The sequence below is a fragment of the Muntiacus reevesi genome, chromosome 3 (assembly GCF_963930625.1).
Source record: "Muntiacus reevesi chromosome 3, mMunRee1.1, whole genome shotgun sequence".
In the NCBI taxonomy this organism is placed as follows: Eukaryota; Metazoa; Chordata; class Mammalia; order Artiodactyla; family Cervidae; genus Muntiacus; species Muntiacus reevesi.
The window spans coordinates 77,669,770-77,686,510 of record NC_089251.1 but is presented as its reverse complement, the minus strand read 5'-3'; positions in this window follow the sequence as shown (position 1 = coordinate 77,686,510).

The window sequence follows — 16,741 nt, the reverse complement described above, 5'->3', positions numbered from 1 at the left end:
TCCTACCCCTTGTAGGACCTCATGATGACTGCAACCTCAGCCAGCAAACTGACTGCAGCCTTGTACAAGACTCTGGACCATAGGCACCCAGCGAAGCCTTGCCCGCATTCCTGACCACAGAAGCTGAAATAATTGGGAATTCCCTGGTGGTCCGGCGGTTAGGATTCAGTCTTTTCATTGCAGTGGCCCAGGTTCAGTCCCTGGTCAGGGAACTAAGATTCCGCAAGCTGTGTGGCACGGCCAAAAAGCAAAAACTGAGATAATGGCTGTTATTGTGGGTTACTAGCTTTTAGGACAATTTGCTACACAGCAATAGATAACCAATACCTTCCCAAAGCCTTGTACTACCAAACTGAGTAGAGCCCAATGGCACAGACAGACACCAGATATCATTACAAAGGGCCATGTACCCAGGGCACACGGAAGGAAAGAATGAAGCTCAAGAGCAGGTGGAACCCTTTTCTTATTTATTCAAGCCAGTTGGGGAAGCCTTTTGTCAGACTGGTGAAGCCTTTTGTCTAGGCTGGCTAGTTGCCAGATAATTGCACCCGATTCCTTCTAAGGCAGCCAAGTCTAGCTGTCCAAGTTCCCTATACAAATAGATACTGTGGTACTCTTTCCAGCTGAGTAATGGAGGCAAACAGAGTATTTTTCCTATTCTTAAACCCACTTGAGGCGACAGGTGGAGCTAGTTACAGCTAGCTTCCTTCCTAACTCCAATATGCAATAGTACCATAAGGGCTACCCTGTACAGAGTTTAAGACATTTGTGTCTCCAGTTTGTTTCAAGAGTATGGAGTCAGGACACTGGCATCACTGGGAGGGTTGGGGCCAGTGAGCTGTGGCTCTTGGTATTGTACCTGCTCTGAAATAATATTCTTGGCACCCACTTTCAGGAAGGAGTGGTCAGCCCCTCTGGAATAAGATACCTAGGCAACCTTCCTGGCCGAGCTAGGGGTTCCCTGCTTCTGGCTTAGGAAAGGGCGGAAAGCCATGGTGTGGTCTTACTGGTGAAACAGACTGGACTGAGCCTCTACTCATCCCTCTGGTCTAAACACAGCCAAGTGAAGGCAGAAACTCCTCCAGAAGCCTATAGACCACACTTATGATGGGAGTTTATCAGAGTCTCAGAGTGCCTCCCAAAGCCTCCTGGGAAAGTTGTAAAGCATAGAAGTGGCAGGCCGGGACTCTACCAAGATGACCGCTGCCCATTGTGTGTTCCAAACTTATACACATTCGCAAAACCACCTGCAAGGCTCAGCTACTTTGAATAACCTGTCCTACTCTTTGGCTGCTGCATTGCCCCTGCTGGGCATCAGTACTTAACAAACTGAAGCTTGTAAGGCTTCCTGAACCAGGATGTGGTCAGGTATTTGGATAATAATCCATGTGACAGTTTTCCTTCCCCTGGAAACAGATCCAGTACCTAGGTGCACCCTGGGGTCATGTACTTGTCTCTCCTCCCTGTTCCTGACTAGGGCTCGCTGATAGGGGTTGACAGCTGGTCCAGTCTGGAACAGTCACATTCTCCTGCCTGTAAATCTGGAGCATTCAATGAATCAATATCAAGCCTGAGGGCTTGGGGAGCTGAATCCAGACTATTGCCCTAGAGAATGTGTCCATGACCTCTAGCTGCCGAGGTCCCTGAAGCTATGCTAGTTCCTATTCTTTCCAAGACTTGATTACTTAGCTCCTTTATTTCAATTCTAGAGAAGCCTTCCATTAAACTCTCTATAATATTATCTTGCAACCAAAAAAACTTAACACAAAGTTCAACATATGCACCATTTATCTGTAGTTACTGTGCTAGATTCCAGGAATTTGGGGATACAAAGATTATTTTTTAATCAATCTTTCTCCTAAAGGATTGCATTGTTCAACCTATCCTTGAATATGGCCTCAAAATGTTAAATGTTTAAAAAAAAAAATGAGGGCGGGGCGGGGGCGGGGCGGGAGGGGGGTGTGGAATTCCCTGGTGGTACAATAGTTAGGACTGCACGCTTTCACTGCGGGAGCGGTCTGGGAGCAGTTCAGTACTTGTTCAGGGAAACTGCAAGCCAATCAGTGTGACCAAAAAGAAAAAAAAAGGATGTGGGCTGACACAGGGACTTATCTTCCCTTCCTGCTGCTGGAATCTGGACAAGGCAAATTAGGAAAAGGCGTGAAGCCATGATGTGATCTTAGTGGTGAGATGGACACTGGATAGAGCCTCCAGTCATCCCTCCGGTCCAAGCACAGCCAGGTGAAGGCAGAAGCTCCTTTGAAGACAAAAACCAGGGAGGTAAGGTAAGACATAGTGGAGGGAGGAGCCACAGGAGAAAAGAACCTGGCCCCTAAATGACCTCAAGAAACAGAGTTACCTATAAAAAAAGAAAAAAGCAGTTACCTGCTGACCTACACACGTCATCTCTGATGTTATATAAGAGGGCAGTCAGCTTCTTTGCTCTTTAAGCCACTGAATTTGGGGCTTCTCTTTTGAGTAGTCTTTAGAAACCCCCACTCCCAAAACTAATACGATCGCCTCTCCATTAACAGAGATTCGGTGTTATCACGACCTCAGGTGGCCAACCTAAGTAAGGTACTTCCTTAGTCAGAGCGTGCTGACTCTAGTGAAAGTGATCATGGTTCTAGACTGGAATCTCTGCAGGGCATCAAAGACACAGAAGAGTTCCTGGGTTTGGTGGACTATATCTCTGATCTAATTCCTCTCTTTCCCACAACTTCTCTTTGATTGGTCTTCTGGGGGGAAAAAAAAGCTTTCTATTCACTGAGAATGGTTGCAACCATCATTTGGGGGAAGTTTAAGACCCTCTTCATCCCTATGTCTATGCCCACAGATCCTGACCCACAATTTACACTAGAGATAGATGCCTCCAGTCTTGCAGTGGTGCTACATTCTCTCAGAATCTGTAAGCACAGAGGCCCTAAAATTGGTGGAAGAGAAAAAAAATCAGGAGGGGGTTTATTATTAAAAAAAAAAAAAAAAAAAAAAGAGGTACTTGCAGTAAAGTCACCTTCCAGATCTAAAAGCCAACTTTTAACCTCAAGGCCCCAATACTCTATGACATACAACTGAATTATCAAAGCTTAAGCGCTTTTGGGTCTCTTGAGGGTGAAGCCTGGCAAGTGCATGGAGTCCAATTACTTTTGCATTTCGATCGATTTTAACCTCTCCTTTGCCACAGAGAACAAACTGCCAGATCAATCCATGTTTTCCCAGGTAACCTGAGTACCCAGGACTCCAAATGCTCCCTGAAGAAGTCCACAGGCAGATAACTCCATCCAGACCTAGAAATCATTGCCCAGAACGAACACCAATGTGATACCCAGGAGCTCCATCACCCAGACACACCCCCAGAGAAAGGCAGTTGCAGGAGTAGCTGCTAAGTCCATAGCTGGTTGTTTGCCCTTCTGGGTGAGGCCAGGATTCATGGCTTTGCCTGTGTCCCACACTTCTCTGGAGGTCTCCAGGGTCCTGCCAAGATGACTGATGCATTCCATGGAATGTCTCTTAGACCTACCAACACTCATCGTGCTCTGCTGTGTGAATCCAGACAAATGACAGCCACATTTACCCTCATCTCTGGGCACCCTGGAAGATGGCCTGTGCTAGAATATATTTCCAAACCCCCATTATGTCTGGACTATGATTTGTTCATTTTGTTTATTCTTCCATGTAACATTTATAGAGAAATTTCTATGTGCTAGGTACTGTTCTATTATCTGAAAGTATAAGAAAATGAAGTCTCTGTAGCTTGGGAGTTTATATTCGAGTGGAGAAAAGGAAATGATACATTAAAAAGGAAGTAACAGGGAATTCCCTGGAGGTCCATTGGTTAGGACTTTGAGATTCACTTCCAGGGCCTGGGTTCAATCCCTGGTCGGAGAACTAAGATCCTAAAAACTATGCAGTGCAACCAAAAAAAAAAAAAAAAAAAAAGTAAATATACACAGTACCTGCTAGGGCTTCTCTGGTGGCTCAGTGGTAAAGAATCCACCTGCCAATGCAGGAGACACAGATTCGATCCCTGGTCTGGGAATATCCCAACATGCCGCAGAGCAACTAAGCCCAGGTGCTACAACTACTGAGTCTGTGTTCTAGAGCCAGGAGCTGCACACGCCACTCCTGAGTCCACATGCCACAACTACTGAAACCTGTGCACCCTGGAGCCCATGCTCTGCAACAAGAGAAGCCAGCGCAATGAGAAGCCTGAGCACCACAAGTAGAGAAAAGCCCACGCAGCAACGAAGACCCAGAACAGCTCCTTACAATTGGGAAATAAAATTTAGTAATAATTTTCTTTAAGTAAGCATCCAATATGTTAGTTGCTGATGCGTGCTGTGAAGACAAAGCAGGATTACAGTGGTAGGCACTCTTTTAGATAGGGTGGTCAAGGAGTGAAGGAAAGGAGTAAGGTGTGAGGATTTCTGGAGAACAGGGAAGGAGTGCAAAGGCCCTGAGGCAGCAACATGCTTAGTGTGTTGGAGGCACACAAAGGAGACCTGCTTAACTATGTCTCCCGTTAGTCATTCCATCTGTCCCTTCCTTCCCCCACTTCCTCTCTTCTCTTCCTCACTCGCTTTCTTCCTTCCTTCCCTTCTTTACTGACAAGTGTTTTAACGTTCAGACTGAGAGAATGACTGGATGTGATCCTGAGACCACGTTCATGTGCAGCTATGAATGCTTTAAGGCATAAAGTCCTTTGACTCCAAGGTGTTGTAGGTAGACAGAGATAATACAAGCTGCAAGAGCCCAGAGAAGGTATGTTCCCTGGAAGTTAAATTTTATGTATTTCAAACCATTTTTCTTTTTCATAGAAAAAGTGCCATTTCTTGGTAAATAAAATGTCAAAATTCTCTCGTGGAGTCCCAAGACTTCCTCTTTGCTTGTTAGTGCCAGTCACTTGCTCAGAGAAACTTTGCAGTGTCCAATTACTATCAGTACATGTTAAAGATCTATCCATCCAGGAGATAGCTTGGGCTCTCTCCACAGTCCCACGTCTCTCTCTTCTCTCTCCCTTCACCCCTTTCTCTCTCTCTCTCTTTTCCTTAAGCAGCCCATATCTTTACAGCTAGCCAAAGAAATTATCTAGTTCTCTTGTAAAAGGAGCTTAGCTTTAGTAGATAGACCTGGTGATAGACCTGGTGGTTTGAATACTGGATTCACCTATGGTTAGCTGTGTGATCTTAGGAAAATCACCTACCTTCTCTGAGCATCTGCCTTCTTGTATCTCAGCCATTTTCAATTGTTTTGTTCTGCTTTTTATAAATAAACAGCTGTTGGTTTTTTTTTTTTAATTGGCCAAGCTGGGTATTTGTTGCAGCATAAGCGCTCTTTTTTTGTGGCATGTGAGCTTAGTTGTCCCATGACTTGTGGGATCTTAGCTCCTGAACCAGAAATCAAACCTGCGCCCCCTGCGCAAAGTGAGGAATCTTAACCACTGGACTGTCAGGGAAGTCCCAGAACTTTCTCTTAAAGAAAAAAAAACTGAAAGAAATAAAATTTTTTCCTGCTTATGTACTTTTTAAAAATTTCATATAATTTCATATATTTTATGTTTTCATATATTTCGTACATTTCTTATATTTTCATATATTTCATATATTTCAATATATTTCATATATTCCATATATTTTCATATATTTCATATATTTCAATATATTTCATATATTCCATATATTTTCATATATTTCATATATTCCATATATTTTCATATATTTCATATTTTTCATATATTTCATATTTTTCATATACTTCCATATATTTCATATATTTCATATATTTCCATATATTTCATATTGTCCATATATCTTCATATTTTTCATATTATTCACACATTTACATACTTTTCATATTTTTCATATATTTCATATATTTTCATTTTTTTTACTTTATTTATTTATTTATTTTTATTTTTCAGTGGGTTTTGTCATACATTGATATGAATCAGCCATAGAGTTACATGTATTCCCCATCCCAGTCCCCCATCCCACCTCCCTCTCCCCTTCATATATTTTCATATATTTCAGATATTTCAGATATTTTCATATATTTCAGATATTTTCATATATTTCATATATTTCATATTTTTCATATATCTTCATATCTTTCATATATTTCATATTTTTCATATCTTTCACACATTTTCAGATATTTCATATATTTCATATATTTCATATTTTTCATATATCTTCATATCTTTCATATATTTCATATTTTTCATATATCTTCATATTTTCATATATTTCATATTTTTCATATATTTCACACATTTTCATATATTTCATATATTTCATATTTTTCATATTTTTCATATATCTTCATATCTTTCATATATTTCACACATTATCATATTTTTCATATATCTTCATATCTTTCATATTTTTCATATATTTCCTATTTTTCATATATTTCATATTTTTCATATATCTTCATATTTTTCATATATTTCCTATTTTTCATATATTTCATATTTTTCATATATCTTCATATATTTCATATATCTCATATTTTTCATATATTTCATATTTTTCATATATTTCACACATTTTCATATTTTTCATATATTTCATATTTTCATATCTTTCATATTTTCCATATTTTCCATATATCTTCATATCTTTCATATATTTCATATTTTTCATATATCTTCATATTTTTCATATATTTCATATTTTTCATATATCTTCATATTTTTCATATATTTCATATTTTTCATATATCTTCATCTATCTTCATATCTTTCATATATTTCATATTTTTCATATATCTTCATATGTTTCATATATTTTCATATATTTCATATTTTTCATATATCTTCATATCTTTCATATTTTTCATATATCTTCATATTTTTTATATATTTCATATTTTTCATATATCTTCATATTTTTCATATATCTTCATATTTTTCATATATTTCACATATTTTCATACTCTTCATATTTTTCATATATTTCCATATATTTCATATATTTTCATATATTTCATATGTTTCATATATTTTTTCATGTATTTCATATATTATATATTTTCATATATTTCATATATTTAATATTTTTATATATTCCATATATTTTTGTATATTTCATTTTTCATATTTTTCATGTATTTCATGTATTTTCATATATTTCATATATTTCCATATATTTCATAGTTTTCATATATTTCATATATTTTCACATATTTCATATTTTTCATATATTTTATATATTTCCTATTTCATATATCTCTCTCTTAAAATCTCCAAAATCTCCTCCCTAATCCATATAGTAAATGTCCTATTTCGATAACCTATCTAAAAAAATTTCCACAAGCTCCTAGGACATCATCTTATCTACATGTCCTCATGTTATCTACATGTCCATCATCTTATCTACAGGTCCTCATATTCTTTGCCTTCCATCTGTGTTCTTAGCCCTCCCATTTACACAATACACTATCCCCTCTTCTCTACTCAAAGAAATTGCTCTAAAAATGTCCTTTCCTTCCTCCACCATAAAACTTTCCTTCCCTACCAGATCATTTCTCCAATTATTTCTCCCTTCTTAAAAAAAACACAGCAAAACAAATCAGCACTTTATCTTCCACTTCACTTCCAGCCATGGCCCTCTCTTCTTTTCATAAAATAACATCTACTTCAGTTTACCATGACAGTTGCAGTTTATATGTTATTATTAACAATGCCCTTTTCAAATGCATTCCAGTTTGGATTGCAAATTACATAGCTAGCTTACTTCTTGGTGTTAAACTCCCTAAAACTGTTGTCTGTATTCATTGTCTCCAATGTTTCACCTTTTATTCTCTCTTGTGCCCCAACGACAAACAGATCTTGTCCCCACAATTCCACTACAACTTTTTCAAGGTCGACAGCCATGTTCTTATTGTTAGATCTCACTGTCAGTTTTCACTCATCTTTTTGACCTCTGAGCAGCATTTAACAGTCAACCATTCCCTTCTTCTTAAACAATGTCTTCATTACGCTAAATTTTGGGGCACCACTGTCTGATTTTCCTTCCATCTCCACTTCATGGTCTCCTGTCCTGATTTTTCCTCACCTTTCTGGCCTCTGAACCCTTGCTTATGCACTTTTTAAAAACTGTGTCTATTGTGTGCAACTGGAAGTGTTGCATGGAGTTCTAATAGCCGTCTTGGACCTTGAGACAATAAGCTAATGAAGGTGAACAGCAAGGTAGAAAGAACCCAGGTCTTATGCGGCAGGGGATCTATCATGATTCAAGATGACTACTTGATAAATAAAACGTCAAAATTCTCTCATGGAGTCCCAAGGCTTCGTCTCTGCTTGTTAGTGGTCTAGTGGGACTTCCCTGGTGGTCTCGTGACTGGGAATCCGCCTGCCAATACAGGGGACACTGGTTCAATCCCTGGTCCAGGAAGATTCCACATTCCTTGGGACTACTGAGGCTTCGAGCCACAACTATGGAGGCCTGTGCTCTGCAACAAGAGAAGCCCATGCACCTCAACTAGAGAACAGTCCGCACTCACGGCAACTAGAGGAAGCTGGGAAGACCCAGCGCAGCCTAAATAAATACATAAAAAGGAGACTCCCAGAAGTACCGTGCACTTCTATTTGTATGTCATTGGCCAGAATTTGGTCACATGGTACATTTACCTTCAAGAGAGAATGGGAAATGCCTTTAAGATAGGTGACTTGCTGCCTTTAATAAAATCAGGGTTCTGCAACTAAGAAGGAAGAGAAAAATGTTGGCCTAAGCAATACGTCTGTACCTTTTGGGTACATGTTGATGACATGTATCTCTCTCAAAGGACCCAGAGACTAGTCCTGGAACTTTCGACATGTACATGTAGATAAAAAATAAACCACAGGAGTATATACCCTCCAAAGACCTTCCCTGGGGCCTCATACAATAAAGAGGGCATAGAGTAAATCAAGTCTGTGTACAGAGAAAGGTTGTAGACTATCTCTAAGGCAATTCTGCCTTAGTGCGGACTGGGTGATTAGGAATTTAGAGTGGTCCTTCATGGCCCATGTTTGACCAGAGCACAGGTGTCCCAACCAGAGGCTTTATTGGTTCATGTAACCAAACTATGAGAGGGGTAGAGGCAGCTGGCTTCAGAGGCAACTGGAATCAGATACTCAAATGTCACTTTCTCGCTGCATTGTCTGCATCTTTGCTTCCCAGTGAAGAATGGCTTCTTCTATTGAAGTGAAAACTTGTCTGCCATATCAGCCTCCCTTTCTCTGGCTGGAAGTTTAAAAAAAAAAAAACAAACCTGCTAGGGGAAGGCTCTGGTGCACATCACATGCCTTATCTAGTCATCAGAAGTTGAGTCTGATAAAGGAAGTTCACTTGTGGATGGACAAAACAATACTCATTAAAGCCAATATTGTGTGATAGCCTTGTAGAAATCTTAAATGAAGGGTAAAAATGATATAGGTAGAAAAATTATTTTCCCTTTGTTGTGAGTTTGCCCCCCAATTTGATGTTTGCCTTTAAGTTTTAGTCGTTCAGTAAACACTGCAAAGCACTCATTTTGCACTAGACTCCCGTGTCCTTAGGTATCCTTTCTTCAGTCCTGTTAACAGTTGATTAGGTTGCAGCTTTCACTAAACCCATTTCAATCCTAAGGATATACTTCAGACTCTTGATAGGATTTAGATATTTCTCAAGTCTTCTCAGTAACATCTATTCTAGCCACTCCTCCTATTGAGGCTCTTACCCAGTTGGCTACTGTCAACTAATGAGGGCTCCTTGCTTGTAAATTACAGAAGCCTGTTCAGATCAACTTAGGCAAAAAGGAAGACAGAATTCATGCCTCTAAGAAACTGGGCTTAGGAGGGATTGAAATTTGAAAATAGAGGGCTGTGAGATGCCAAGGCAGGCATTTTTCTCTGTGTTCCTGCCATTCTTTCTTTCTCTCTTTTTTGGACTACACTGAGGAGTCCTGCCTTTTTTCTGCTTTCTCTGCATATGATCTTTCTCTGTGTTCATGGGGAAGATAATTGCCACCCACCCACTATTCCAAAATGTGTATATACTCCTAGATCAAGTACACAGACTCCCAAGTACCTACCTCATCCACAGGTTCTTGAGTAACTGTCACACTTGAGTCAGGAGTCTTCTATTCCAGTCAGCTGTGGTCAGCGGAACAGAGTTGCAAGTGATAAACATGACCCTGGTCCCAGCTCTGTGTGGAGCCTGGGAGTGTGGGTGAGTCCTCAGAGAATGCAAGCTTGGGCTTACGTTGTTAGAATCTGTCTGAGAACTTCCTGGTACAGATCTCTAAGTGTAAAGAGAATAGTCCTGAATACCAAGGACCACTCTGTGCATTTCTTGCCTAACTTCATGGCAACAGCAGTATTTGATGACCAACTAATATCTGACCTTGAGCCTCTAGTTCTTTAATCAGCATAAGGGTTTGTTTCGGTCTCACAGAGATTGGAGGCCTCTAGAACTCCAGGTCCCAGAGATGACAGCAACAACAGAAAACAGCTTGGTCATAAGACCATTAAGATCTTTAACCCCATGGTGTGCTGTCCTCCTTCCCTTGAAATCCAGTGGTTAAAACTCCAAATTCACAATGCAGGGTGCGTAGGTTCCATCCTTGGTTGGGGAATTAAGATCTGCTATGCCACAGGGCGCAGCCAAAAAATAAAAAGTGCTGTCCTTAAAGTGACTTCTTAGTGTATTAACTAATGTCACTTGATTTATGGATTTGTGACATAATAATAATAAGAGACATGGGTAAAAGAATGCTAGATTCTTATCTCACTTGACAATTTACCCTTCAGTGATCCTCTCCATTTCTATGGTTTTTTCTTTTTTTTTCATTTCTATGGTTTTTAAGTGTCATCTCCATAGAAAAGACTTACAAATCTAAACCATAGCCCTCACCTCTAAACTTAGCTCTAGGTATAATTTCCACTTGAACTGGACATTGCTATAAATATTCCAAATTCATTATGACCAAAACAAAACTGTCTTTCTCCACAAATTTTCTCTTGCCACATTGTTAGGGGAAGCACACTGACTGAAACCGCCCACCCTGGCCAGGCACCATAGTAACCATTTGCATGAGTTGTTTTATGACAGGAGATCCTGATAAGGAATACGGAACTAATAAGCCACCACCAGCCGGAAGAGTTCAGGAAAGATTGAAAGAAGACACTACCTGTCCGTCCACTTCCCAGAATCCCTCTTGCTAGCATCCACCTTGGCTGAGCGATGCGTGCGCCACCAGGAAAGACTCTGAACTAAAATGATTGGCCAAAGACTACCCGGAAACGAATCCCATCACCATAAAACCCAAGACTGCGAGCCACGCGGCAGAGCAGTTCTCCTGGGTTCCCTTACCCTCCTGCTCTCCACCCGGGTGCCCTTTCCCAATAAAATCTCTTGCTTTGTCAACATGTGTCTCCTCGGACAATTCATTTCCGAGTGTTAGACAAGAGCCCAGTTTCGGGCCCTGGAAGGGGTCCCCCTTCCTGCAACAAATGGCGACCACGAAGGGACATCTTCTTCGCTGAGACTGACATCCTGACCACTCGGGGTACTCAGGGGCCAGCTTGCCTGCCAATGGACCAGACCCAGCGGCCGCGACTGGGACCCTTTTGTCCCTGGTCTCCTCCTGACGCGGACAACTGGCCAGAGTGCCCCGACCGGTAAGGAACAAGAGATTTTATTGACCTCCCTCCCCTTCCCTCTCTCTTTCCTCTCCTTAGCCCTTCCTATCCTTCCCGTTTTTCTAGTCCCCCGGTCCTGGACGCAGGAATCTGGTCGAAGGGCCTCAGCCTGAGCTGTGGATTGGAGACTGATCACCTCCTCTTGGCAGAGAACTCGAATTCTGGTCTTGTTTCTGGTAGGGCCGAGTTCCAGTCCTCCCTTCTCTGGAAGCCCAGGGAAAAGTCCCGTAACGCCTGGGTGTCTGCAGGTGGCAGGAGACGTCTGTAAGGCCACCCCTTTTGCCCCCCTTTCCCGCCTCCTCCTCCTCCTTCTTTCAACCTGGCTTCCTTTCCTCCTTTTGAAATCTTTAAAGACATCTCAAGTTCTGTGTCTCTATAGAAGGTTTTCTGAGAGACTGCATTCTTGTATTTAAGGGAGTGTCTGATGAGGACTGCCAGGTTTATATGTGTGCGTTTTAACTCTGTTCTGTGTCGTGATTTGTGACGGCCGTTTTGCTTTGTCTAGCCACCATTTAGACCTGCCGCCATTTTGTTAAAACTTGATTTTCTTTCCCTGTGCCTTGAGACCAGGGCTCTCAGGAACACTTATCTAGACCATCTCTAACTCCTGAGACTGAGAGAAAAAAGAAAAAGCCTTTTAAAATGTTATTTAAATTTTATATTGTAATATCTAATTCATGACCAAACTTAGAAAATGAAGCTAGATCTTGCAGTGTGTCTGTCTAAATATGTCTTGGTATGTTTTTGTCTCTGGGTAATATTTTTTAGGTTAATTTGTAAATGAGCTCTATTTAATTGGCTTAAAAAAAAAAAGGTAAGCGCTTACAAATCAAATAATTCTAAATTAAACAATAAATTCCAGGTTCAGGTGAACTGGGAAATATTCAGTATTAAATATCTGATATTAATGTTTGTTTGTTGACCTATCTAATATAGACATGTCTTAGAGTAATTAACATCAAGAAAAAGATTAAACCTAGGTTTAATATAAGTTAAATATTATATCTGTTACAAGTTTGTCAACAAGGAAATTACCTCGAGTGAAGAAACTTCTAAAAAATGTAAATGAGATATGAGTTTGTATTCTTTAAGAATATCTGTCTACAATAGTCTCCCCAGATTGGCGTAACTGAAATTTCTAAGGGTTGTGCTAAACTAAGTATTAGAAGTCTATTAAATAATTAGGTCATTTCCAAATGAAATAAGATTTTAAAACATTTACTACTAAACACTGACTTCCTTTTACAGAAAAACTAAAGAGATTTGGAACCATAAATGAATAATGTTTGATGCCATCCTAAAATGTTTTAAGAAAGCAAGGGTTTTAGAATTTATCACTGGTATTTATGTTCATCAATCTATAAAATGCTAATATAAAAGTTAGCTCTTGGTTGCTAAAGGAAAGCAGGAAGAGTGATTTCAGTAAAAAAGTATGAAAAAAATACTAAAAAGAGTTATGCATAATCAGGATTTTCTAAAATTGGATTACAATTAGTTAGATAAGTAGATTTTGTTAGGAATGACATGGGTGTAAGAAAACTGCTTAGAGCCAATTAGGTCCAAGATGGCGGAGCTGACTTTCACTAGACCTTGAGCCTTGGTATTTACGCCCATTGTGACATATCAACAAGTTAAATGATACAGCCATCAACATTGACTAAATCTGACCAAATGTTCTAAACGCTTTTAATTGATCTTTTCGATAAAAATTCCTAAATCGAATTCTTTTAAAGTTCCTTTGACCTCTAGCTAACTTTGGGGTGCTTCAGAGGGCCCCTGAAACATCCCAAAGAGAGATATTAAACTGTGTTTATTTGGTTGGTTAAATTACATGAAAAAGATTATCAAATGAGCAAAAAAATCTGCTCATGTTATAATGTATGGTAAAATTACTAATACAGATATCCTAAAAATTATATGGAGTTCTTAACATTTTGATATGTCTTGGTGTTCTAATGAGAAACCTGATGACTTCACAAAAGTTAACAAAGGACTGAATGAACCAGCGAATATGCTTATAATTTTTATGGTTTCTATCTGAAAAATTACAGGTTTAAATCTTGTGTTTTCCGGGAGTAAGGAAAACATTCCTCTCAAACTAATTATAAAAATAATTTGGTAAAATTACGTTATAAACAAAACAATTATATTTTCTCTCTATCTGACTCCTCCAGAAATTTGAAACTCTTAAGTTTCCAGTAAGTTTATCAAATGAGCTAAAAAGGTTATCTCACTAACAGGTACAAAAATCTCAAGGAATTTTTGAGACCTTAAAAAGAGAAGAGTTCACCTAGATTTGTTATTCAAAATCTGTGATAAGCCTTTGGTGTGAGTTTCCCAGCCCTGTTTTATAGTAAAAGTTCAGTCTGAGATTCTATAGGTGTTTCAGCAAAATAAAAAGTCTATAATCAATTATGGTTATATAAATCATCAGACCAAAATTAGTGAGAACAGACCTATTTTGCAAACAAAATAGCCTTAATTTGGTTATATTTGATAAAAATGAGGGTAACTTTGGAAAAAAAAAATATTTCAAAAAATGTTAAACCCCAGTTTGTTCATGGAGGTCTGCATGTAGTAAGACTCATTTCTTAGATAGTTCTTTGCTGTTATGTGATATTAATGCAAAATTTAATTAAATTCTTAAAGAACACCCTAAGTTTGTTTCTGAAGCTTACCTCAATAATCTATCTTTGGATGAAAATTGGATGCCTCATGACCTGCAACCAGGACTGGAAAAAGACATAATTTAAGGGACTGTCTCCAACGTGGATGGAAGGACTTTTTATCAGGTACTCTTAACTAACTCTTGCACAATGAAACTGAAGAAAATTAACTCTTAGATTAATTCCCACTTCCAAAGGCCCCTACACTGGATTAATCTATAGAGAAGACAGCTGACCTGATCTCACCTTAAAATGATGTTCAAACAAGAGAAACTACAGTACACCAGGATGAGAAGACAACAACATCAGAGGTAGACAGCTTGTCCAAGATGCTGGACCTGATTCATATGATCATTTATAATGTTTTCTTGACTTCTTAGACTTTTGCATATAAATCAAATGCTTTTCTATCACAGGCCTGATACTATGCTAGTTTTAAAAATCAATCCGATTGTTGGGTTTGTGACCAATTATCTGTGTCTAGCTCCGGGTTACCTTGATAAATTTCTCTACTACAAGACTCTAACTGATTGGCCCTGAGGAAATTTACTTAAAAAAATTATAGTCATATTCAGGTTACTATGATACTACCAGACGGGATCCCTTCACTGGGCCAATTAATAATGCCTACTCTGACTCTGGCCATAAATTTGAGCCTTTTTCTATTCCTCAAGCTCAATCAGAGCAACACAAGAAGTTTCAGCAAAAGAAAAAAGTCTCCCACAATTATGAGATAGATTTATGTAGATAACACTAAGCTATGGTAATTTAGGTTTAAAGTCTCTGTGTTAAAAACAATTAAATCATACTAAAGATAACCAGTCTAGTAACACTAGAAAACTGGGCTGTGTGCCTTATAGATGGCACACAGGATGGCCCCTGTCTATTGGCACCAATGTATAATTTCCCTGAAAGATAAAGATTCGTACAGAGTAGACTAAGTCAGACGACCTGGGATATACTGGGCTACATCTAATAGAAGCTCTTAAGTCTTACTCGTGACTTTACTAATACTGCTGGCTATGTTCTTTGTATTTCACCTGTTTTACAAAATTGCTGTTTCTTACACTGCCAAATGTGTGACTGAGGCCTCTGATAAAATAATATATAGTTCCTTATGAAATCGATGATGATGACAGTGTAACTCTAGATATGAGAAAAAGCAACAAGAGGGAATGTTTTCCTGGACCAGAGGCTAGTAAGACAGGTGGTCCAGAGAATTTTAGATACTGTTTTATGGCCTAATCCAGTAACAGCACATTGAGAGGCTGGTCGACAAAATCTTTGCCAAACCTGAGAATGGACATTCTGAGCACCATGGGATAAAATGGTCATGAAATGCCCCCCTCAAAGTCATTGTCAAGTTTGTGAGCAAAAAGGGGCTTTGCCAACTGAAGATTGACACTTGCCATCTACATCTACAGTGATTATATCATGGCCACTGCAACTGCTGACTTTCAACGGCCCTGAAAGGAGTTCAGGGTGAAGATCAGGAATGAGGCGCTCCGTGCTCTGGGAAAAACTGGCAGAACAGGCCTTCAGATAGTTAGATCTTTTCAAGAGATTTTATGAGTCCCAATTCTTGCATCTTCTCATACCTAGAGAAACACTGACATCATTAATGGTGCCATCTGCTTTGGCTATTAAAGAAAAAATTTTTAAATTAAAAGTCAAAATAGAGTACTCAGCTATGGTTCAGACATCCTGAAAAATAACCAGGTGTTACTATGGGTGTAATTTCAGATTAGACATTGTATTGCTAAACACTGGAGTTTTCTGAGTCGTGTCAGGCTTAGATGCTACCATTCTCAAAAGTGTCTGCTGGAAGCTAGTAACTTCTACCTTACTTTTTATAAAACTAGGCAACTGGCCACCTGGCTACAAGTCTCCCTGAAGTGCCAGGTCCAGACTGGATTTCAGGCCTATTCTCCTAAAAGAAAGAAATTTACTTTGTCTATTAAAACTCCAGTTATCCCTTCTCCAGCTACTACTAACTGGGTATGTTACAACAAAATGGCAGACCAAGGGATTGAGATTTTAATCATACAAGGCTCAAATCTAGGACTTGGAACTCAGGAATACTTCCAATTCAGTGTCTCTTCTCCAAGCTGAGGCGGTCCTGTGCCCCATTTTGACAAAAAGTTATCACAGTCATAGTTGCCCTGTTCCCTAAATAAAACTAAACAGGACTCCGCGGGGTGGCGACTCTGGAGTACAGATCTACTGAACTGTAAAATATAGGCTTTATTCAGCCTCCTTGACCTTCCCTGAGTTCCAAAGGGTAGATTCAAACAATTACCAATCAGAGAAGAAAAAAAAATACAGAAACAGAGGGGAAACAATCAAACGGTGGTACAGCCTTGAGACGGGTCCTGGTTCCGACTCAAAAAAAATATATGCATAACAATGT